We start from the raw sequence: 25,051 nt of genomic DNA on the forward strand, positions 1-25,051 counted from the left end.
GCTATGGATAAATATCAGGTGTCTGTTCAAAGTGTTTTGGTGGATTTTAGCATTCACTCAACTGAGTGCAGTCCCAGAGCCACAAGGCCAGGCACGGCAGCACTTATCCACAGTGATATCTGGAAACGGTGGGTTCCTATGGTAACAGCATCTTTTTTAAGAGAGAATAATGCAAGTTGTGAGCAGCAGAGAGGATTAAGCATATAGACTTGCTCTGAAACAAAGGCTCACGGTGAGTTTCTACCTGCTGAAAACAATATAGCAAAACACAGGGATAATGTGGGAATTAATTGAAGTGGGCTCTTCTGGCACCATGCTCCTGTGGAGGGGAGGCAATGATGTGGAAAAAGTCTGTGAGTCTAATGCAGGTGTGTAACCAGCCAAGGCCCTGCATGTTGCAGGGAAGGAGTGGGTACAGACACGTGCTGAGTGGTGCCCCACATCGCACCATGCAGCATCGGCAGCTCCCCGTGCCCTGTGCCCCCTGCTTCCCATGGGCCACCCTCCCAGAACCAGCCTGTGGTCTCAGGGACATCGAGCTATTAGAGCAAGTCCAGAGGAGGCCACGAGGACGCTCAGGGCCTGGAGCACCTCCTGTATGGAGCCAGGCTGAGAACACTGAGGCTGTTCAGCCTGGGGAAGAGAAGCTGCGTGGAGACCTCAGAGCAGCTTCCAGTGTCTGAAGGGGGCCTATAGGGATGCTGCAGAGGGACTCTTCATTAGGGACTGTAGCGATAGGACACGGGGTGATGGGTTCAAACTGAAACAGGGGAAGTTCAGGTTAGATATAAGGAAGAAGTTCTTCCCTGTGAGGGTGCTGAGGCACTGGCACAGGGTGCCCAGAGAAGCTGTGGCTGCCCCATCCCTGGCAGTGTTGAAGGGCAGGTTGGACACAGGGGCTTGGAGCAAGCTGCTCTAGTGGAAGGTGTCCCTGCCCATGGCAGGGGCTGGAACTGGATGAGCTTTGAGGTCCCTTCCAACACAAACCAGGCTGGTTCTATGATTTGTAGCAGCTGCTGGCTTTAAGAGCAAATCCTGGGGCTGATGGGATTGTAGGGTCCTGGGAAGTGGGACTGATGGATGCAGGAGTCACAGTAACTGACTGGGAGCTGTGAGAAGGAGTTATAGAGGATGGAGACTGTGTGTGCATGTAGGAGGTCCAACCTGACACATTTGGATGCTTTCCCAATTCCTGAATATGTACAGCTGGTTTGGGAATGGTAAAAAAATACTGTTCTCAAAACATACAAAAGCAGAGATGGAAACCAAATGGAAAATAGGTGAGACTGTATGGGACTTGGAGAAACCTGGTCCAGTGGAAGGTGTCCCTGCAGGGATTTGGAACTGGATGAGCTTTATGGTCCCTTCAATCAAAACTTCCATGTGGGATTCTATGAAACAGTTTTGGAGCACAGCTCCTAAGGGGGAGTCCAGTTCATGCCCTCATGCTATGAAATCTGCATGGTGAGTGACAGGAAGGTACAATGTTTGAGCCAGGTTGTTCCTCTCATCCTGTGCTGTGTCCTCCCTCTCCAGGTCTGGTGAAGGATTGGGAGCAGAGGGCCATTAGAGCAGATACCTCTAATGGCACAGGTGTTCTGGAGGATGTGTAGTGCCGTGGAATGGGCAGGACTGGATGATGCTCCATTCCCTGTAGAGCACTGGGTGCCTGAGCTGAAGCTGCTGCCATCTCAGCACTCACCATCTCCCCAGTAGGCAGTGGGTGTCATGCTCCTTGGTAGGTTGTGATTTGAGCCCTGCCTTGTGTCTTGATTTGAATCCACGAGCTTGCCCTTCTTCCTCTTAAGCTCCAGTTTCACAGGCAGTTGACTCAGCCTAAAGCAGAGTTCTCAACCCTCTTCCTCTCACATCCTCTGCCATGGCCACTGCCCTCCACACTGGCTGGTGCTGTCACATTCTGCCATCAACTGGTTTAACTCATTAACCCAGCAAGGGCAGCTCAGGAAGAGGTAACAGGATAAAACACAGGAGTGCAGTCAGGAGCAGGGCTGAGAGCAATCCCCCCATGTAGGCAGTGCTAGATTTGGAACCGCTGAGCTGTGTCCATGCAACCATACACTTGAGTGGGGTTTAGAGGTTGCCTGTGAGCAAGCATGCAGGAGAACCTGTGCTTGGATGCTCTGGGAACTTGGTGTCCAGCTGGGATTGATTCTGAGCTCCATCAAGGCTACAGGCACTTTCAGACAAAGTGGGCTGAGATTCAGGAACAGGTTTGGACCTTCCAGGATTCCTCTCTGACACCATGGTGGCGGTTTGTAATCGAAACAACTGTCTACACTGAAGGTATATTTCTTTTAAGCTGCTCAGGAGTTTCCTTGGGGAATGGACAGCTAAACCCACTGTCTGTCCCACCATCCTGCCCTGTGCCATCCTGCAGCTCTTGTGGAAGGGTGATACTGTTTCATTAGCAGGTTTGCTTCTCCCTGTTTGCCTCTGTGTGTCTTGTTAGATCGATTATGGTTGTAAAATGCATTAGATCTGCAGATGAAAGGCAGAAACAATGTGTTGGGTTTTTTTTCCATTAATCAGAGCAGTTTACAGAAAACATCAATTTAAAATGTTAAAGCCAATTTGCAACTGGTATCGACAGCAATTAAATTGGTCTCAGGAAGTAATGCAACCAGTTGCTTCTGACCCTGTGAAGAATGAAATCTTTATAAGGACATCCTATGGATTGAGCTTCTCCTGTTTCATGATTGCTGATTGTATCGTGCTCAATAGAAGTGTAAACAGAGGTGAGGAGCTGGAGCAATACTGTATTAAGTATATGCCATAATCAGTAAACTTTCTTTCCCTTCTTGTTGGACCCTTGCCCAAATGTTGCAACTCAATCTCTGCTCTCATCACTCAGCTTCCTTGCTTTGCTTTCCAGTTGACTTTGCTGACTTTAAAATGATACAAAAATGTACTGAAACAGAGATTCGCTGCTTCATTCCTGGCATTATTACCAGGAGCAGTAAACTCAAGCAGAACACTGGCCACTGCCTCCATGAAGAGCAGTGGCATCCAGGCTTGGCAAAGCTATAGGTAGCTTTTGCAGCCTTGCCATGGAAAACTACCAGCTGAGCTTCCAGATACATGAGAATGAAGGGGAAGTCATGGTTAACTTCTCATGAATCAGTTCTTGTGTATGTCATGAATCTGACATCCAGATGTGTAGCTTTCAGGGACCTTGCAAGGTCCTGGTTAGGAGAAGTGGGAGCATTTAGCAGCAGAAGATAATGCTCAAGTCTCTGAAAGCCTAGCTGCTGAGCATTCTGGCTTAGGCATCTGAACCCTAAAAGGCTTAGCCAGTTCTCTCATTGCCTTGTCTCAAGCTCTGCTTGGCCAGAGCAAAGGGTTACGGAATAGTCTGCAGGGCTTCCTTCCCATTCTGTCTGCGGTGTTTCTCTACATGGGGCAGCTTGGCTTCTCCTTCACAGCGCTCATCTCTCCAGGGTGTTTCCCTGGGATGTGCCATGGGGGGTTCTGGTGGCTTTCAGGAGGAGGCTTCTCCTAGTTTGAAAGGGCCATGTTGAAGATCTGAAAACACCTTTTACTGTGGCTGCAAATGGCTTTTACCAGTGGTGCAGTCCCTGTTCCTTCTGGCACATCAGCTGTGCATGTGGCTTGGGAGTTTAGTGGGTCTTGTCTCACTTTCCTCTGAAGCTTTTATTACCCTAAGACCATCTTACTTGTTGCAGGTATCTGAAAAGAGTCCCGTGTGACTATTTATATGAGCATACCTAAGAAGGAATGATGCCCTCCTCTGTAAAAGGACAAATCTGACTACTCTGTTTGATTTCAAATGTTTGAGGAGGCAGGAAAAGGGAGTACATCTGTCACAATCTTACTTACAGTCAGAGAAGTTAATGGAAAGATTTCTTCTGACTCTCCTGGGCTTTGGACAAGGCTCTGTATTGCAATGGTAGCAAGTAATGGAGTTCACATCTCATCAAGTGCTTCTCAGGAAGACAATTCTAATATATGTGGGTGGCCTTTTGCAGCTGTCTCCCCAGATCTGTCCCCAGTTTGTCAGCTGTGCCAACACCTCTGTCTTCCTGTGTTGAATCACTTCTGTGGATAGCTGGTGCTCTCTAAGGCAAGCCCCATGCAAGACATTCAGTTCCTGCCAACTGCAGAGGAGTGCTCCAGTGCTCGAATGAGCCTCTGAAAAGGCAGCAAGATAAATACTCTCAAGTCTGTGGCTTTCTACCTGATGTCTTCCAACTGCAGTAATGCAGCCTCTGTGGTGCTCCCTTTCATTCCACATGTCTCCTCCCTGGATCCACGCCTTTTAACTACTGAGAAAACATTTCCCAGTGAGCTCCACAGGCTGGGTGCAATTATTCTGTCTATGTCATGCTTGCCAGAGGGATCTAAAGTCCCAGTTATTCGTAGGGGCATGTGCCAGGAATATCCCTGTACTGTTCACACAGGCTGCCTGCACTCAGAATTGACCCATCCATCCCACCTTCCCTGTAGGAAGCAGTGCTGTGGCCCTTATAGGAAGAGTATCTGGGGAACCCTGCAAGGCATAAGCCTTTGTGATGACTGGAGAATGCAGGAAAGGTGTGAAGATGTGTCCGTGCTGTGGGTTAAGTCAGCATTAAGTAAACTGAAGTGCTGCAGGCTGCCCAGGGTCAGAGGTGCTGATCCAGGTTGCACAGCTCAGCAGAATGAGTTGCTCTATTAAGTTCTACTTAAATATTAATATATTCATGGTCCAGGAAGCAGGGTGGAGGAGGGGAAGTTGAAAGGGCTTTTGATGTGCAGGTTGCAGTCGGGTAGCTTCAACTACCACCATTTCTGGAGCATCCCACTGCTGCCTTGGGGCTGGTCGTTGTGATCTCAGAGGTTCTCATCCCAGGTTTCCAGGTTTCTGACCACCCTCATTACATCTGCCAGGCACTGGCAGAACCCCCTAGCACACAGATGCTGATGTCCTCTCTCTTCTAGGGCTAACTGCTCTGTGTAGGTCCTTCTCTTTGATGAGTGTCTGAGAGGTACAGGAGTCCCCCACTGCTTCTGCCTGGAGATACAGGGAAAGGCAGCAGCAAACATTGCTCAGGAATCTTCTACAAATACATCTTCCATGCAGCTTCCCAACCAAAAAGCAGTTGCTTCCCCAGGGCTCTCAGGTGTGTTTATGAGGCAAAGTCACACATCTAAAATAGGGACAAACCTTGATTTTGTAGAGTCTCATGGGATATTTACAAGGGCCTGTAGGGACAGGCCAAGGGGAATGGCTTTAACGTGCCCGAGGGGAGACTGAGATGAGCTCTTAGGCAGAAGCTCTTCCCTGTGAGGGTGCTGAGGCGCTGGCACAGGGTGCCCAGAGAAGCTGTGGCTGCCCCATCCCTGGCAGTGTTCAAGGGCAGGTTGGACACAGGGGCTTGGAGCAAGCTGCTCTAGGGGAAGGGCTCCCTGCCCATGGCAGGGGTTGGAGCTGGGGGACCTTTCAGGTGCCTTCCAACTCAAACCATTCAAGTGAGTCTATGATACTTGTCACAGCCAAGACCTTCAGTCTGGTTTGGTTTGATGGTTTTAGTCTCAAGATTTCAGGATATTCCTGGTTTCCCAGCATTCAAATTCTGAGTGAGTCCTTAAGCCCATTGGTGTCTGAGACCATCTCCCTCATTTATTTCATTTCAATCTCTGAAGTCAGATTACACCTCAGTTCTAGCTGTGGTCTTTTTAGAAGGTCTGCATGATGCACCCAGCCCCAGGCAGCGTGGCCACTGGTGGACCTCTTGACTGATGGAGTTGTTCCGTGTACAAATAACTGGGCTTCCCTGTTAGCAATGGGTTTAGTTCTTTGTTCTGGAGGTGCAAGTTAAACTCTTCCACAATGACGCACTTTCTCAGTGGTATGTGATTGAGACATTACAAAGATTTCTATTGAAACCTGTGTCCCACTGTTTGTAGCAAGCAGCAAGCTTCAGGTTCTATGGTAACCTCCTTTCTAACACCTTTTCCATGACTATTTTGCCCATTGATTTTGTGCAGAGTTGTTTGTTTTGTTTGGGTTTATTTTAATTCTGGGCTAGCATTCATTATTGATTGGATTTTGTTCTATCGAAGTTGTCAAACTGGATTTTCCCTTCCCATCTGGCACGTAATGCCACTTACACCTTCCTTTCTGTCCCTCCTGCAGAGCACACGGGTTCTTGTGCCTCATAGCCCAGCGTTGTTACTGCTGCAGACTCATACAATGTCCAGTTGCACATCCCATACCTGAATCTAAGTTCTACTTTCTTTTAGCCTAGAGTCCTGGCAAAACCACTTCTGTCAACCACTTCTAACTATACCTCATGGATTTTCAGCCCTGACACACTTACAGTAGTGCTCATCTAATCACGTTTCTTCCACGTACCTTTTCTTCCTCTTTTTGAGCCTTCTACATGTCCCTGCTCCTTCCTTATGTGCTGTTGTGTCAGCTCTCTGTGTGCCTCTGTTTCTCTAGATGTATTTTGGATGGATGCGATGCAAAAAATGGACATTTTGAACAAGATCCCTGGAATCTCCAGCCGGGGTCTCAGTGGGAGTGAGCACCCTGCTGAGAACCTGAGTTCAGGGTCAATATGACTTGGAGAACAAGGAATACAAGTGCCCAAGGCAGGGCAAGTGATGAACAACAGTGCTAGTGATTAGCATGGTTGGATCTAGAGGAGTGAGCAACTGAGAAAATGATCAGGGTCCTCCTCCTTTCGAGTTATGCAGTTTAGTAGCCAGAAGAGCAATGGTTCTGCACTGTAGATCCAGTTCCTTCTCTGTAGGAGAACCCAATGGACTTGAGACTTTGGTCCTCCCATGCATGGACTTCCTTAGTGTTCATGTGTTTGATGTGAAGAGCTGCTTTCCTGCTGCGTTTTGAACTCCTGTTCTCACCTGTCTGTGGTCATCCCATGCACACAGCTGTGTCCAGGCTCACAGGAGCTGACAGATCCCCACTGCCCAGTTGCCCAGTGAGGATTTAGTTCTGCTTGCGCAGACATGGTGCCAGCATTGTATGGAGTTGCAGGGTGACACCTGTGAGCATCAGCTGAACATCATTGTCAGAGTGATACGTGGTGGAGCTGATGAAATATTTACCTTTGAGCAGCTGTAAGATCATTAATGTTTCACTGTTGCCAGCCAGCCCTGTCCTGATTTACGTCCTTGAATTGCTCATGAGGCTGGTGGCACTGCCCTTCATCAGGCAGGGAGCTTCAGTTAGCAGCAACTCCTCTGCTCTGCTGGTGCAGGCACCCGTGGCAAGAAACCAGGAGATGGAGGCTGCCACAAGAACTAACATTCCATGAGCACTCCCAGATTTCCCCCATCTCACCCCCATGACATGTGCTGGAGTCTCTGATGACCCCATGCTGCAGGACAGACTCTGAGAGCACTGGGGTGTGATGCTAAGGCCAAGCTCACACCTTCTGGACTCTCCATGCATCTTGGAGACACTGCTTGCATTCAAAGGGTGACTCCTTTCATACCAGCACTGATACCTTGGTACCTTTGGTATTGGCATGTAGGTGTCTAACTGAGGGATGTTGGCTTAGCTCAGGGGTAGGCAGGAGACACAGGGCAAGGACCAGATATTACCATGCATGTGGAAAAGCTGAATCCTCTGAAAACAAGGATAAAGTGAGGAGGGAGGGTGGATCTTCCTCTCAGGGCAACATTCATGTGCTTTCCAGCAAGGCATTAAAAGCCACAGCTAAATTCAGTTTGGGCTTGCATGTGTTTTAGTTCTCTCCAAGGAGGAAGCACGTGCAGTGAAATGTCCGGCTGTGTTAGGTTTGGGGATTCTTTTTGCTTCTGCTCTTGCTTTATTGTTGGTGAGTTCTGTCAGTTCCTTTAATAAAGATGAAGAAACAGAGTAAAACCCCCAAACAAATAAATGAAATCCTTTCTACTGTCGGAGTTGCTCAAATCTGGAATTGCTCTCAGTTCCTGGGACACAGCTAAGCTTGAGGTAGCTTTCTCTTCCAAACAAGTGCTATATGTGCTTCAGGAATCCCCCCTGTGCTAGATGAAGGGAGATTTTGCAACAGGAAGATGTTTTCTTTTTTCTTGTGTAATCTGATGTCTTGATTTAAAGGAGGGAAAAAAATTAGGCAGAGATTTCTAGAAAATGATGGCAATGTGTGTCTTCAGAATAGGAGGGTACTTGAGGAAGGCAAAGCCAGTGACATCTTAATCTTTGCACTGTTAGTATGTAGCAGGAGAGGACAGGAGATTTCCCCATGCAGCATAGGGGCTGTTGCTGACAATTATCTCTAACATGGAAGGATCAATGCAGTTTGGTATAAAACCTTATCCATGAGCTGGTAACAAGTCATCAGGACCAGACAATATTCATTTAAGGGATTTTAAAGGAAAGCTGTTGAGTTACCCTGAAGTCAATCAGCCTTTGTGCCAGGACAGTGGAAGGTGGCAATGCTCATCCTTAGAAAGGCTTTGATGAGGATCAGGGGGCTGGGCACCTCCCATAGAAAGACAGTCTGAGAAAGTTGGAGCTGTTCAGCCTGGAGAAGAGGAGATGCATGGAGACCTCAGAGCAGCTTCCAGTGTCTGAAGGGGGCTACAAGGATGCTGGAGAGGGACTCTTCATCAGGGACTGGAGTGATAGGACAAGAGGTGATGGGTTCAAACTGAAATAGGGGAAGTTCAGGTTAGATGTAAGGCAAAAGCTCTTCCCTGTGAGGGTGCTGAGGTGCTGGCACAGGGTGCCCAGAGGAGTTGTGAATGCTCCGTCCCTGGCAGTGTTCAAGGCCAGGTTGGCCAGAGCCTTGGGGGACATGGTCTAGTGTGAGGCATCTCATCTTAAGGTCTTTTCCAACCCAAACCATTCTGTGATTCTGTAATGCTGGGAGTGGGAACATGAGCTGCTAGAGCAGGGGCATTGTGAGGAATTGCAATAACATGAAGCAGAAGAATCAGGGTGGCTTCTGTGAAAGGAGGGCATGCGTTGTGACTTTGATAGTGATCAAAAAGGATTGGCTGATGTGTGGATGGAAGTGATTCTGTCAAGGCAGTGTAGTCATTTTGCTTTGGAAGTTGTCAGTGAGGTCTTTCATCAACAGTGCTTGAGACCAGCATGGGGTAAGAGGAAAGCTTCCCTCAAGAGTTAATAACATTAAGAAGTGAGAGAAAGCAGTGGATGAGAAGAAGCAGTCAGGGTTTGCACTGGGTGAATGATCAGAATCCTAGAAGATCTGCTGTGGGACATGTGCAGGTCAGTGTAGTTTTGAATGGTCTGTACAGTGAGGTGACAAAAGGTTGCATCTGATGTGGAGTTAATCTGAACCATCAAATCTAAGGCTGACAGCAAGGGCATAATTGTATGAAGTGAATAATCTAGTGAAAGGATTTCCAACATTAGGAAAGGGAGGCCAGACAGCTGTCCATTGGACAGGGAGCCAGCCAGGGATCCTGAACACCTACCTGGGGGGTTAGGTCTCAGTCCAGTGTTTTGGACTGTGTCTCCGACTGGTCTCACTCTTCCAAGAATCCAGGACACCTTCTATCAGCCAGGTTTGCTCTAAAATCTCTGGGTACCAAAGCTGATGGTTAGATCCATTCAGAGATTACAGGCATCTTCTCCAAAGCAATATCGTCCTGGAAGACTGAGCACAAGGAGTGCTGCATGAATCAGGTCTGTGCTCTACAGAGTCATAGAATCCCAGACTGGTTTGTGTTGAAGGGACCTTAAAGCTCATCCAGTTCCAACCCCTGCCACAGGCAGGGACACCTTCACTAGAGTAGTTTGCTCCAAGCCCTGTCCAGCCTGGTCCTCCTAGATGTGTACTGCAGCATCCCCCAGCACATACAGCACCCGTCTTGGATAGATTGTTCACACTTCAAGCCTGCCTTGGACCATAGCCCTGTCCCCACCCCAGGCCTCCCTAATGGTCCTTCAAGGCAGCCAGCTCTGCAGATGCTCAAGGGAACGGCTCCTGCTTATAAGGCACATTGCTCTCCTTGACCTATTTGCTCATTACCTCCACAAATGTGATTTTGATTAAGGAATTTTCCTAAGTAATTACTACAGCGTTAGCAATTCAGCCAAATAGAAAATAGTCCAAAAAGCAACATGGCATGGTATCTGCCCTGAAGGCCAGCTTGCTGACTGCCAGGGATGGAGAGTGAATGCCAGCACTGTAAGGCAGATGGACAAAGCTTTGGCCTGCCCACCAGGACACAGGGGCCTCCAGGCCATGTACCAGGTCCATGGGTGGCTTCTGCTACTCATCATCGTGCTCACCTGGAGTTAGGGAGATATTCTGATATCAGCTGCAGGTTCACAGGCTAAAACCACTCTTGCTTCCAGTTGTCTTGTTTTGAGCTGCAGGAGAGAAAGATGAGACACCCCTTACAAACAACAGGCTAAATCTGAGGAGCTGGGTCACTGGTGGCAGTTGGACATCCCAGCCTGGTTCACAAGGGACAGACTCATATATATCCCATCCCTAATGGTACACCCTGCTCAGGGGCAGAGAGCATCACACAGAGCGAGCTCCTGAGCAGAGCCTGGCTCAAACAGATGCTGAAGCAGTCCCCACTTTGCAAGCTGACCTTGGCATCCTTCCACGTGCAGCATTGCGATATTACTGACTCACTGCGTACTTTTTGGTTAAGAGTTTGCCACCAGGGAACTCTGACAGAGCTTTTTCTGATGTGAGACAACCAAAATCATGTACAAGTCTTGCCCAGGACTGGAAAAAGACAGGCTGAGAGTGACTCAGCCCAAGAAAATTGTACCCAAGTAAAACTGCTTGAAAACAGGGCCAAAGCTGAGCTCACTTTTGCTCAAAAAAGGCAGGAAAATAGTGGTGTCACCTCTAAGATCAAAGCAACTGGCTGGATTCCTCTCTGTGAGAGGAGCTACCTAGTAAATAAAGCCAGCCCTCACCACCTGCAAGCATCTGCTTTACAAGCATCTTGCAAGCGGCTTTCCAATGCAGTTCTGGGGTAATGCTGCCAAACAAAAAGGGACTCATTCCAAGGCTTCAGCACTGAAAATATAAATATACTTCATGTTAATTTTGGGTACCATCATCCATCAGTGGCTGTCTTGTGCAGTTTAGCTCCTTGACATCTCTTGACAGCATGGGCAGTAAAGCATTCCCATGCTAATGTAAAATTGGCAGGTGCTGGGGCATTTTGTTTTCAGCTGCCCATCCATTAAGCTGAGGAGGAGGATGCAGGGATGGGTTGCAGGGGTGGTGGGATAGCTGGATGTGTGGGCTATTTAGGAGACAGATTTACCTGGTGTAACCACTGCTGCGGCTGATGGGGTGTAATCAAAGGTGCAAATAGAGGTCATCGTACACCAAGAGCTATGGAGCAGGCACAGTCTGGCCAGCATGGCCTGATGGCTGGGCACAGCAGTCCAGAAAAGGGCTGGTCATACAGATGGAGCCTGGCTTACGCTGTGCAATATGTTATCAGGTAAATCCTGCAGAAGATTCATTTAACACTGCACTAAGTGGTTTTCAACTGTGACACTGTTCTCATAGAGTTTGGTATCACATGGGTCAGGCTGGCACATATTGCTGCACTGCAAAGGCAGGAAACAGGCCAGTGAGAAAGGGACTACACTGTATGTAGAGAGCTTGCAGTGAAGAGCTGGCTTGCTTGCTTGCTTGCTTGCTTGCTTGCTTGAAGCAAAGGCAAAGCTGTGCTGGGGCTCACAGCAACTTACAAAATTGGGCTTATGACAGTGCGGGTATAGAATACCTCCTCTCAGACCTGGAGGGATCTCAGAGCAGAAACCTGGTGCTGCAGTCCTGGGATCCCACTTGACTTAATGGTTGTGAGCCCTTCTGTGTTCATACACTAGGACTGCAGCTCAGTAATGACAAGAGAAGCAAAGATGTAATAGCTGTGTCATGTAAGTCTTCCTAAAAGATTCTTGTAGATCTCTGAAGGAAGAGCACCTATGATACCCCAGGATAAGCATCAAGGTGCCTGTCCTCCAACAACTTGCCAATGTTAATACCTGTTCTGGGCATCAGCAGCAGAAGGCTCAGCATACTAGCCAGGCAGGACACCTCCCAGCTTTGCCTCCTTTAAACACCCTGAAGTGCTACCCTCCTCCAGTTGTCCACACGTACTGATTTAGTAGTATTTGTTAGTTTAGCAGAAGATGCTCATCTGTTGGTTCTCTCCAGCCTCTTCATTCAGCACCAGCATACATTAAAATACCTTTAGGAAGCTTTCCCAGTTCTTTCTCGTCTTCTCAGTATCCTTTTAACTTACACTGGTTTTCCTCTTTCTTATTCACTAAAATTTTATTTATAACACCACACTTGTCTTTTAGGCTTGCTTGCAGAACTTGGTTCCCTTTGTTCCTGTTCAGCCACTTCCAGCCCAATCTGGATTGCTCTGCTTACACTTCTAAACCCTGTTGGAGCAACCAGTGTCAAGCATGAAGTGTTAACAAAACAGTGGTGTTCCATTCATAGAATCAGAGAGTCACAGGATCACAGGAAGGTTGGAAAGGACCTTAAAATTGTCCAGTTCCAAGCCCCTGCCATGGGCAGGGACCCCTCACACTAAACCATGTCACCCAAGCCCCTGTGTCCAACCTGCCCTTGAACACTGCCAGGGATGGGGCAGCCACAGCTTCTCTGGGCACCCTGTGCCAGCGCCTCAGCACCCTCACAGGGAAGAGCTTCTGCCTTAGATCTAACCTGAACTTCCCCTGTTTCAGTTTGAACCCCTCACCTTTTGTCCTATCACTACAGTCCCTAATGAAGAGTCCCTCTCCAGCATCCTTGTAGCCCCCTTCAGACACTGGAAGCTGCTCTGAGGTCTCCATGCAGCTCCTCTTCTCCAGGCTGAACAGCCCCAATGTTTTCAGCCTGTCTTCATACTTACTATTCAACTTGAGATCTCCCGTGTGTTACCAGCTCTCCACTGGGATACACACTGCACATTCACATTAACAATTCAAATACACAGCAGGCCTTCAGCAAGCTGCTTTACAAAAACCTCCTCCCACACTTGTGGAGTGGGGGATTCCTTTGGGATCTGTGCTTTGGGATCCTGGAAGGATCCCTCTGCTGGAAAGGATTTTGACTACTGTAGTCTGTTCAGTGTGCATCAATGCATGGCTATGCCATGATCACTCCCTGCTTGTCAGTACGAGCTCTTGTGATAAAGGATGGAGCTGTCTTCAGGGGCCAGCTGCAGAACAGTCCAAATCCAGGATTTCAGAGAAGCATGGAAATATAATCAGCTAATAATCGATAACAGAACCCTCTCTTGCTTTTTACTAACATCTTTAATGTGTTTCCAAATACCTAATAGTGAAAAAATTCAACATCCCCAATTTATGGGAAGCTGAGCCAGGAGGAGATATGAAGCATTTCCCCAAAGTCAACTAACCATCATGGAGGCAAGCCAGAAACAGGAGATGGGTCCACGTCTTCTGAGCCCTGGTGCTAATGTCTGCCTTATAGGAGACAGTGTGTTCAGAAGCACCATGCTTGGATCAGAGCTTCCATGCCATGTAGGTTATTGCAGATGGGTGAGTATTTGAATGAACAGGATACTGAAAACACTGCTCAGGTCAGCTCCTGTCAGCGAACAGTTAATCTTTGGTTCCTATGAAACTGCAATAGCTTTGATGGAGGCCCAGTGGAAGTATAGTGGAAGATGTCCCTGCTCATTGCAGGGGGTTTGGACTGGATGAGTTTTGAAGGTCCCTTCCAACCCAAACCATTCTATGAATCTATGACAGCTGCTGATCAGGACGAAGAGGGATGGGAAGATGTGAAAAGACAACTTCAGGGGGATTCCCAGAAGGTCCCCAAAGAAACCTACTACAGATGTCACAGGAAAATGAGTGGGTGATAAGATCCCAAATGCTTTTGAGTATCTGAGCATGATGTCCCCTGTCAAATTGATTTAAGAAAGGATCTAGACACTTCAGCACTTCCATAAGCATTAGCAGGCATCTATCTACATCTTTCTGCACATAACGTACTTACAAGAGCTTTTTCCACTTTCCCAATGCCAGCAGGATTTGCTTCCTAAGTACTGACTCTTCTTTCCTAATTGGGGCTCAGCTTGAGATGTGAGTCTTAGAAATCATTTTTCCTAACTTCTTTGCTTCCAAAGGAAAGCAGGCACCATGAATGACTACATTTCTGTGTGTGAAACACAGCTTCCATCCCGAGACTGTCAGTTCCATAGACCCATTTATTTATGTACAATTATAAACAGAGCACTTCATAAATATTTATAATGAAGCTCCCAAAGCCCAGCTGGAAAATAAGTATTATCACCACTTACCAGTTGTCAAACTGAAGCACAGGCGGAGACACAGCTTGTCCAAAGAGACCAAGCAGACTAACATCACAACCAGGTCCAGGCTGTCAGCTTCCCTTCCATCACAGCCGTCACTGCTGCATCCCCTTCCATCGTACTCCCATGTGTAGCAGTGCCTCCCCCCCCTGCTCACACAGGTGAACAGTCAAATGCTTTCTTCATAGCACTGGCTTTAGGCTGCTTCTTTGTAGGAAGAAGTTGAAGCATCCAGATTTGGTTGCAAATAGGGATGAGGTGCATTTCAGTTACATTTATTCTAGCTAACTGAGGAAAGTTAAATTAGTAAAGTTTTCCTAATCAGGTCTTGGAGCAACTGACAGCTATCAGATCCCCCTGGGTCATCAGACAAAGGTCTCTTGCCTTCAGAGACTCTTCCATCCAAGAACCTCTTCTTTGACAGCCAAATTCAGAGCTCTAAGTCTGAACAGGTCACGAGGGCTCCTGGTGAAAGGAAGTGGGCAACCTTGGAGATGGAGATGAACTTTCCATGAGGATGTTCATTTGGAACAGGCTGCCCAGAGAAGACCTTAGGGGAGACCTTAAAGCAGCTCCCAGTGCCTAAAGGGGCTACAAGAAACCTGGGGAGAGGCTTTGGACAAGGGCCTGTAGGGACAGGCCAAGGGGAATGGCTTTAACCTGCCCGAGGGGAGACTGAGATGAGCTCTTAGGCAGAAGCTCTTCCCTGTGAGGGTGCTGAGGCGCTGGCACAGGGTGCCCAGAGAAGCTGTGGCTGCCCCATCCCTGGCAGTGTTCAAGGCCAGGTTGGACACAGGGGCTTGGAGCAAGCTGCTCTAGTGGAAGGTGTCCCTGCCCGTGGCAGGGGTTGGAGCTGGAGGAGCTTTAAGGTCCCTTCCAAAACAAGCCAGTCTGGGATTCTTTGATGGGTTTTTTTCCCACTGAATGTAGAGAGGAGTGGCCAACGTATATGTCCTGTTGGCCAGTTTAGGGCACGTGAATGCCTTCTGTACCAGACTGAACCTTATTTATCTGACAGTAAATAGAATGGCAGGTTTAATTCTTCAGCTAAGACTGCTGACCTGAACGCATCCTTGCTCCCTCCTGTGCCAGGCACACCAAGCCATTGCATAATTCAGCCTACAAGAGGCTCAAGGTTGAATGGCATAACTGATGTTGTACCACTCTTGAAAGAGTTAAACCATGCCCTGAAAGCATCCCAGCTTCTTGCCATCCAGCTCCTGTTTAACTAAACCAGAGTGTTTTCTCCAGCTCAGAAGAACAAAGGGCTTCTCTCACTTGGTACCTTCCCCCAGTTCACCTTGGGTGCTCAGTGGGGCAGGCACTGCTGTACCATGTAGCAGCAGGGAAGATCCCTGAGGACAAGCAGCGCAGTCACGGTCAGGGAGTTGGGCAGTGCTGTGAGGTTTCCCTCACAAGGCACAGAAGGATGTGAAGAGAGGGCTTTCCACATCTGGCATGTATCGGGCTATGGCATTCCTTTGGGAACGGTAATCTGTTCCTGCTTTCCTTGAGGGCTAGATCTTCAGCATACAGATGGCTGGTCAGAGGGCTCACTTGCCTCATGTATAGTCCCTTCAGAGCTGTGTTAGATCACTCATCCCAGTAGGTGACATTAGACTGCAGAGGCAAGACCCAGTTAAGGTATAATACGTCCTTTGTCCTTTCCTAATGCTTGGGTGCAATGTGAGCATCCCATCAGAAGTGCAATGGGAACTGTGGCTCTTTCTTTATGATGGCATTTTGGGACCCTTTGGAAGTTGTCAGGTGTCTTTCTGGACTTTCAAAGAGAGTTGTGTTGAATCTTAAGCAGCTTGAACAACAGCACAGAAGATCTGGAGGCAGGTGACGTGACTCAGCCAGTGTTCCATTACCACAGGTGTGAGGCACCTATAGAATTCAGTGTGCCAGCCTCTCAGAGGGCTAGAAGAAACTGACAGTGCCCTGTAAAGAAGTCTGTTCTTTCCTAAAGGCAGAAGGAGAGATGATTGCTATATCTGAGATGTAATTGTTTTGGTCCAAACACCTCTCCCAAAGTAGTGCAGGCCTGCCGTGGGCATTAAAAAAGCCCAATGTGTTAGACATTGACAGTGAATCGATTGACTGCTGGAACAACACCTGCTCCCATCTTGCTCCTACCAGCATGAGAAATCTCTGACAGCCTAATCTTCTGACCAACCCAAACCACTTACACAGCCATGAGGCTCAGAATAAGAAAGGGAAGGTCTGTGTTTCAGTGTGTGACACTTCATATAGCCTATGTAATTCACCTTTGCCCAGTTCTGTCAATGATGCACCTTTCACCTCTGTGAACTGTAAGATGTCCCTTTCCCATGCCCTGTTCCCTTCTGGAGCTGCCCAGGGCAGTCTGTAACCTGGTGTGTGGACAGTGGTGCTCCTGTCAAGGGGTTTGGGTTAAATCACAGCCATCTCCTTCTCGCCTTCCTCTTTTCTTCACCTTCCTGCTTTCTCATGTTCTTCCTTTGTCTTCCCATGCCCTCCATTCTATCTTTCCTACTGCTCCCTGGCTGCACGTTAGGAAGGGGAGGAGAGAATTCCCCAGATGAGCTCATTGGTTTGCTGAGATCAAGTCTGAAAAGTCACTGAAATTCCCTGACATTTTGCACGATCCAAAACTGAGGACAGGGAAGGCAGGAGTTAGGAGAGAACAGAACAGAGACACCCAGTCTCAGGACAGGCTGGGGGCACCATGTGTCATCCCCATTGCACTCCCAACCTAGGGACAGTGACACTGCAGTAACACCACCAGCACCGGTGATTCACCTCTCCAGCAGCACCCAGCTTCCCTTGTCGGGTCCGTGTTGTTCAGAGTTCATTGCTTATCTTGAACTGATGACTGGAAGCAGAGTGCCCGAGGAGCAGGAGAAGCTTTGTCCCTGGGAAGGGAACATTTTCTCATTAGTGTATCTGAACAGCACGCTTTGTGACTGGCTGGGTTTCATTAAGGGACTAAGGCTCCCCAGGGACTCCTTCACGTCCTCCTGCAGCAGCAGAGGTGGAGAGCATGCTGTGCTGGAGGGATCGCTGTGCAGCGTGTGGCGGTGGCTGCAGCAGCGCAGGGGAGGAAGCTGCCCACAGCTCTCAGCTGCTTCTGTGCTTTTCAAACACGGTTGTTGCGATGGCAATGACATATCCACGGCTCTAATTATGTCAGGCTTTGGGGGCTAATCAGTGCCTGGCACCGGCGGCATATCGGCATCGCAGGGTCTGATCCGACAAAGCTTTGTGGTGTGTGGAAGCCAGGCTCTGTCCCTGCTCTCTTGTCACTCACAGCCCTGCAGCGGTTGCATATTAAGGCCTGGATTACTCAGTTCCGTGTCTTTCGTCTCCTTCAAGTAGCATACAGAAATCGAGGAACACAAATGCAAGTGGTTCAGCAACACAAAAAATTCCCACTGGGAAGTGTGGGGGATTGAGGATCTCCTGCAGTGTGCGGCTTGTTATCCCCACTAGCTATTGCCTTGGATTTAGAGCAGCGCAGCCTTCTGGAGGCAGCACAAGAGGCAGCCATCCTCCACCCTGCCATGTCCGGGATATGGGCAGCTGTGTTCCAGGAGTACAGCTCACAACATGATTACCACCATTTGTACCATTTTACAGCAGCTAGAGAACAACCCCATCTCCTTTCAGATGTGAACTGAGGTATGGGGGTACCTGGTGATCTTCCTCCAGAGACACCTGTGCTGTCACAAAACTCTAGTGAAGAGTCTATGACAGAACCACAGATCAAATTAGGTTTCCCTAATAAGACAGAGGATAACATGCCCTTTTAAGAAGATCACCCCCCTGTCCCAGAGTCTAAGTTTATAAAACACGACTTCTTAAAACAGTCTTCCAGTGCCTGAAGGGGCTGCAGGAAACCTGGAGAGGGGCTTTGGCCAATGGCCTGTAGGGACAGGCCAAGGGGAATGGCTTTAACCTGTCAGAGGGGAGACTGAGATGAGCTCTTAGGCAGAAGCTCTTCCCTGTGAGGGTGCTGAGGCGCTGGCACAGGGTGCCCAGAGAAGCTGTGGCTGCCCCATCCCTGGCAGTGTTCAAGGGCAGGTTGGACACAGGGGCTTGGAGCAAGCTGCTCCAGTGGAAGGGGTCCCTGCTCGTGGCAGGGGTTCAAGCTGGAGGAGCTTTAAGGTCCCTTCGACCCAAACCAGGCTGGGATTCAATATTTCTAAATTCTTTGGTTAGTCTCCAGTATTATCAGGATACTCTGGGATCCCAAGGGCAGTTTTCCTTCAGCATTTCAGGCTTCTTGCACTCTCCAAATCCCAGCTGCAGAGCACTGTGGCATGGCTCTGCTGGCTCTTGCCCGTAGCATTGGCCCAGAAGATGACATGTCTCTAAGAGCAGCAGACAGCTCTGTTATAGTTCTCAGTGTGTTTTCTTCCTTGAGTTTCCTTCTCAGTGCACTGATGCGTTTAATGTTGACTTGCTCCGAATGAAAAAGGCAAGGTTTCCTGCTCAAAACAAGTTGTGGTTTCAATATGCTCTCACCTAAAAATAGTATGGAAATAATAGAAGTCCAGAGTGAAGTGTTTGATTGGCTTGATTCTTTCATTTTCTTTCTAATGATCAGGCAATTCACTTTCTGTGCAATTTCAGCCCTGGTTTCCAGCCAGCTTTGCCTGAGATCCCCAAAGCTTGAAGCCTGTGCTGAATTAAACAGCTGGGGCTTCTTGATGTCTTCTGGTTCCTCTTTGCTTGTGGCTCAGGCACAGAGACAAACTCGCATTCAGCAGCTTAATGTCACTTTAACCCAAAATAGATGCAGAAACATTAGTCTCCAAATACCTTGTGTTTTATTTTGCTCACGCTGCCAGTTCTCCGAGCACAGAGGGGGTGTTGGTCTGGGATGACACGGCCTGGGTGTAGTTCCACAGTACCCTGCACTTGGATTTATGTTTGTTCCTAGTGCTGTTTAGGGGGGAAGGTTGCCATACTTAAACAGGGGAATTTCAGGTTAGATATAAGGCAGAAGCTCTTCCCTGTGAGGGTGCTGAGGCGCTGGCACAGGGTGCCCAGAGAAGCTGTGGCTGCCCCATCCCTGGCAGTGTTCAAGGCCAGGTTGGACACAGGGGCTTGGAGCAAGGTGCTCCAGTGGAAGGTGTCCCTGCCTGTGGCAGGGGTTGGAGCTGGAGGAGCTTTAAGGTCCCTTCCAACCCAAACCATGATTCTATACTGGGCTGTACAGGCTGCCCTAAGGACTAGTGACAGGACAGAAATGGCCATAAAACACCTGAGAAATCTTAGGTTTTCTCCTGAAACATGCTATAGCACTAGTGAAAACATTTCCCAGCTCAAACTGGCGTCTGAATTGCTTTCCCTTCCAAACCTTGTTCTTCTATCTCAATACACACTCACTATCATTCCCCTTTCTAAAAGACACTCAGCAATACAGGCCAGGCGCACGCACGCTGGTGGCCTGCTGAATCGGAAGAGGTCATTAATGTCACCATTGGCAGATCTGTGCCAGAACTGTCATGTTTATGAGATCAAGGCAGGTTGGACAGAGCCTTGGGTGACATGGTCTAGCGTGAGGCATCCCTGCCCACGGCAGGGGATTGGAATTAAATGATGTTAGTCCTTTCCAACCCAATCCATTCTATGATAACAGCCATGAAACTGTAAACCAAGCCCAACAGAAAACCAAGAAACTGGGAATTAGCAAAACAGATCCACAGCTCCGACTGGAGAGATTATTGTACCGTTAGCAAGCATTACCCAATCCAGCTTTGTTTAATTAGTGTGTGATCTCTTTAACTTTTGAGTCCGTTCAGTGTTTCTTCTTCTCAGGCTTCCCAATTTGGCGCATTCTTCCTGCTTCACAGCGTTCACCCTGGATAGCAAGTTGATTACCTTAAAATCTTGTGCACACATCTAAAATCCTTTCAAATACTGGGAAAAGGCCAAGCTGGTGTATGCTGCTGGGTAAAATCAGAGGGCATTTCCATGTGAAGGAAAAGCCAATGAGCTAAGCTTTGACTCAGAGTGAAAAAACATCAGAAGGATTCACTTTTCTAGCAGGAAATTGGTGCCCAGGTCATCCTGAGACCTGACACTGTCAATTTACACAGTTGTGTCTTACTTAGTTCTCGTTTCTCCTAGTGATACTGACATGGAACCAGGCTCTTAGAGAGCATCTCATTTGCTCTCGAGCTCAGGAAGGACTCACTCATGCCGTTCTTCATGCTGCCAGAACCAGGTTCTGCAGCAGCCAAACCTCCCAGTCCAAAGTGTTCAGTGTCTCTGAGCAGACCCAGCAGGTTGGTGCATCAGGAGGCAGGATAATCCCTGGCACATCCACCTGTGCAGACTGTCTGGGAGTTGGGAGCCACCCACTGCTGCAGACAGAGGTGGTGAGCTGGGAAGCACCTCATTGCATTGCTGTTTTCATAGCAGCTTCTGGTTCTCTCTCGTACAATCTGAGAGCACTTAACTGCAGGCTCTTCCGGACCGTGTGGCTGTGCTTAATTAGCTCTGCAAGTGGGATAGCTTTGACCTCTCTGTTGGTTAAGAGATTATCTGGGGAGGAACATGCAGACCTGGGTATGCTTGGGCTTGCTGACTTCAGATCGGAAGTAGGGTCATAGCTCCTCTTGCTGTGTCCGGCTGGCTGGGCTGAGAGCAGCAGCGTGGCTGCAGCAGCATAAAACTCCTGAAAGCTTGTAGAAGAGATGCTTTATTGATAAATCACAGGTTGCTTTGGGAGATGGGCCTCTGTTTGCAGCAGGATGGGCTCTGAGTGGCCCCCATCAGCTCCTCAGTCAGACAGACATTATCACTGACAGTCAGAGGCAGCCTGACGGGTCTGGTGTTTGTGAGAGAAATGACTCAGGCAGGAATGTGTTTGCTGATGTCCTGCTCAGGGGTCCTCATTCAGCAGGGAGGTCCTTTTTCTCTGCTGCTGCCCTAGGGTGCTCGTTAGCACAAGGGCTCTTCTCAACCAGCTACTGCTAACCAGGACAGGGACAGGATGCTCCACCTTGGCAGATGTAGTCTCAAAGCATTAAGCGTAATCCTTTGAGCTTCCTTATCACTGCCCTAAGGTCTGGTGCCTCCTGTGGCACCGGAGATATTGCTGGGAGCAAAGCCACGTTCTGCACTGCTTTCCCTGACCCTGTGCTGCTGAATTCCCACCTGGGGATGTGTTTCTTAAGTAGAACAAGGCTTGTGTGTTGGGTCTAAAAAGGTCTTTTGTGGTACGTGGCAGGCTGCTGAGTACCAGTGCTTCAACCAGCTTGTTTAAGGCAAAATAGTTGGACTCAATCTTCTTCCATTTCCAGCTGGTTTAGGACGTAACCTACGTGATGACATTAGGATACATTCTTCCCCTTGCACCTCTCCACATCCCCAGTGTGCCTTCGCAAGAGGATCCTGCCAGTTTGGGAGCAGAGACACGTTCCTTGTCACTCATTTTACAGCCACTCAATGGCCTGTCCCTGGATCAGTGCAGTGCCCCAGAGCCTGCAGCCACCCTTGCCCTGGGAAACTCTCCCCTGGATGATGGAAGCCATTACTTTTGATGGCTTTCATGGACACCTTGGATCCCAGCCACCTCTCTCCCTACCATTTCAGAGCCCAGCTCCATATTAGATGTGCTGGCATATGATTCCAGAACATCAGTGCTATTCAAGTACCTTAAAATGCAGGGTGTGCCTGGAATGGGCTGTACTTTGTGCTTTCTACAGCCTGGTGGTTACCCACGTTATCATTGAATACCTTCACTTGTGTTGCTGTAGACAGTTCCCAGGAGTCTGAATGGTTCCTTGTCATCTGGCATCCTTATTTGCCCCAGTTCTTCTTCTCCTCTCTCTCCACTTTGCTGTTTCTTTCCTTAGCCAGCCTTTTCTGCAATTCTACAACTTTCCCCTGAGTAAGAGTTATTCCTATGCCATGGAGTAGAGTTTGGCATAGCTGTGGTGACCAGACTCTGGTGGAATTGTGCAGTTTTGCACCATTTCCATTCAAATTTAGCCTAAGAGCCCTCACTCCTGAATCCCCTTCACATTTAGCATCTGTGTAACTCAGTTCTCCCCCTGAGAACCGGGGTATGTGGTCCAGGGGTCAAGCCTTTGTGTTCAGCTTCTTGATGGATCCTTTGCTTTCAGCCTGTTCTCCCTGTTACAGCTCCCAAGGGGATTAAAGAGCATCAGAATCAGGTTGTGATGCACAAAGCCAAGGGTGATGTGCAGACCTAATTTCACTGGAATGGTACCCGAAGACAGATCTGAACAGCTCTAGGAATACACATCTGACCCTTGCAAAGCATCCAGAGATCAAAGAACGTTCATCTCGATCCTTAAAGTTCCTGCTGGAGTCAGTCACTCCTTAGTATCCCTCCTCCAACTGAGAAGAAGTAGCCTCCACCTTCCCTTCTGCTATTACCCTTGAAGATGTGTGGTGTGATCAGCCCTCCCTTTGCCCTTAATCACTTTCCCCTAGCCTATATAATTAAATTCCATTAGGTATTGCATCTAATTTTTGAGGAGCTCCTGAAGAACAAAAGGCAGTTCAGTTGCAGGCTAACAGAATAAATTAATTAGAAGGGGAATATTAGGCCCTGTCTAAATGAGATCAGCAAATCTCCAGCAGAAGCAGCGTAGCTTGGCCGGCTTAGCTCCCTTTCTGCATCCTGAGATCACATAACAGTGTTCAGAGGCACAGCATTGCTAGGAACTGGATTAGGCTTCGAGCAGCCCATGCTGAAAGGCACCCCAGGGCACAGTTTCAAAGCACAGCACAGGGAGTTGCTGGCCTTGTGTCTCTCATTATCAGCAGTACAAGTTGTGCCATTAGATTGCTTCACTGTACTTTGGGAATGTGCCCCTGTCATATTCCTGCATATCCAACCCCAATAAAAGTGGATGTTACACGAGTGTAGAGCTCTGCATAGTGCTATTTACCAACATTCCTCCTAGCTATGGAGATCTCTGTGAGTAAGCACTGGAATTACCATATAAAACCAGATCAAATACCCAGAAGCCACTCTTTGTAAGCATTTAAACAAGTAAACAGATGGCACCAGAGCAACTTACATCTACCTCTAGGAATCTGCAGTCTTGGGGAATTGTTAATGCTGCCTGAAATGAGCATGGAGATAGAAAGGCACTCTGGGCAGATAGCTGTGCATGTCCCGTGCTCCCTGTCCAGCATGGAGAGCACCAGCATAGAGCATCCATTCTCAAGTAACACACGGTTTACCCCATGTGAGGCAGGACCAAGAAGAGGAAACAAAAACCCAACAGAGATAAGCAGGAGCCTGGGGGGAGGAGGGGCAGATACAGGCTGCTGAAGCAATTAACAGAACCCTACAATGGTTTGGGTTGGAAAAGGTTTAAAGCTCATCCAGTTCCAGCCCAGGGACACCTTCCACTAGAGCAGCTTGCTCCAAGCCCCTGTGTCCAACCTGCCCTTGAGCACTGCCAGGGATGGGGCAGCCACAGCTTCTCTGGGCACCCTGTGCCAGCGCCTCAGCACCCTCACAGGGAAGAGCTTCTTGTTAATTCAGGAGAAAGAAGCGGTTTTAAACCAAAACCAGTCTCATGTATCCTGCCCTGACTCGCGCAGAAATGTCTGGTTGTTAACGCACCTGCAGCACTACCAAACACTCACTTCTCCCCATTTTCCCTGCTGGAAGGCACCTGCTGACCTTATGAGGTTCCTACACGTGTCTGCATTAGGAAACGCGGGATGTGCTGCCGAACACTGGAGACGTGTCCAAGTGGCCCCCTCCTGTGCTCCTGGACGTCGCCAAGTTCCTGCAGTGTCAGTGCAGCGTTGCTGATGAGAGGAGCACAGCAGGAGGGGTGAGAGCCAGCAGTGGTGAGAGTATTAAACAGGCAACTAGTGATTCCTGTATTGAACCCTCTGGTGCTCTCACCTTCTGTTTAAAGAAAAGCAAGCAGCGAGAGTTTCAGGATAGATCTGTATTAGACCAGGAGCCTACAGGAACCTGCTGTTCTCATTGAGTGTAATGTACTGCACCATTTGCCATTCTCCTTTTTCTCAGGCTGGTTTTCTCTGTAGCTTTCAAATGTGTTTGAATTCAGAACAGAGCCAGGACAAATAGTTGATCTCTCTGTAGCCATACCCTGAATGGGCAGGAACAGATTAAAGATCATCAGTGGGGACTGTGTAGTACCAGTGAGAAAATCAGCTCTGGGGCTCCACATGAGAGGCCAGGATGGGAATAGAGAGTGGAGCATCTTGGAGTCTCCATGCATATTTACACTTGAGGCAGGAATATGTCCTAGCACTTGAGAGCAGGAATGCTCACAGCCTGCTGTGAATTCGCAGGCTCAGCACATGAGCAGAGAGCACCTGAAGCCATTTCCCTTTTCTCCTGTACCTGGGGAAAATGGAGTGCTCCATCACTCATGCCACTTTGTCTCCCCTCATAAATTCTCCTCGTTTCCATTTCAGCAATGTTCCTTAGTAAGTTGTATTCTATTGAATCTTTCAAATGAAGGTTTTCCCCACCTTAAAAAGAAAAAAAACCCACACGTCTTAATAACAAAATCTCATTTTTTAATGACAGGCCTGTTTTTTACCTCCTCTGCCCTTTCTGTTCCTAGTGACAGGACCAAGGCCTTCAGAGGATGACTGAGGCTAAGATATCCTCACAGTTACTTCCTCTCCTTTTAGCCCCAGTCTGCCAGAGACTTCCTGAGATCATGTACGTTAAGGACTCAGCTTTTCAGAGTGAAGTGAGGCAGCAGCAGGTACATTC

General features: G+C 48.5%; 1 protein-coding gene across 4 annotated transcripts in view; it reads left to right on the plus strand.

Moving 5' to 3' along the window:
* The window catches only part of SHISA6 (shisa family member 6), a 542,762-nt gene that overhangs the window by 22,584 nt on the left and 495,127 nt on the right, over window positions 1-25,051 (plus strand). The gene's annotated exons all lie outside the window — the stretch shown is intronic.

This window comes from Pezoporus occidentalis, unplaced genomic scaffold, assembly GCF_034315485.1.
Source record: "Pezoporus occidentalis ecotype Australia unplaced genomic scaffold, CSIRO_AGI_Poc_V1 ctg148, whole genome shotgun sequence".
In the NCBI taxonomy this organism is placed as follows: Eukaryota; Metazoa; Chordata; class Aves; order Psittaciformes; family Psittacidae; genus Pezoporus; species Pezoporus occidentalis.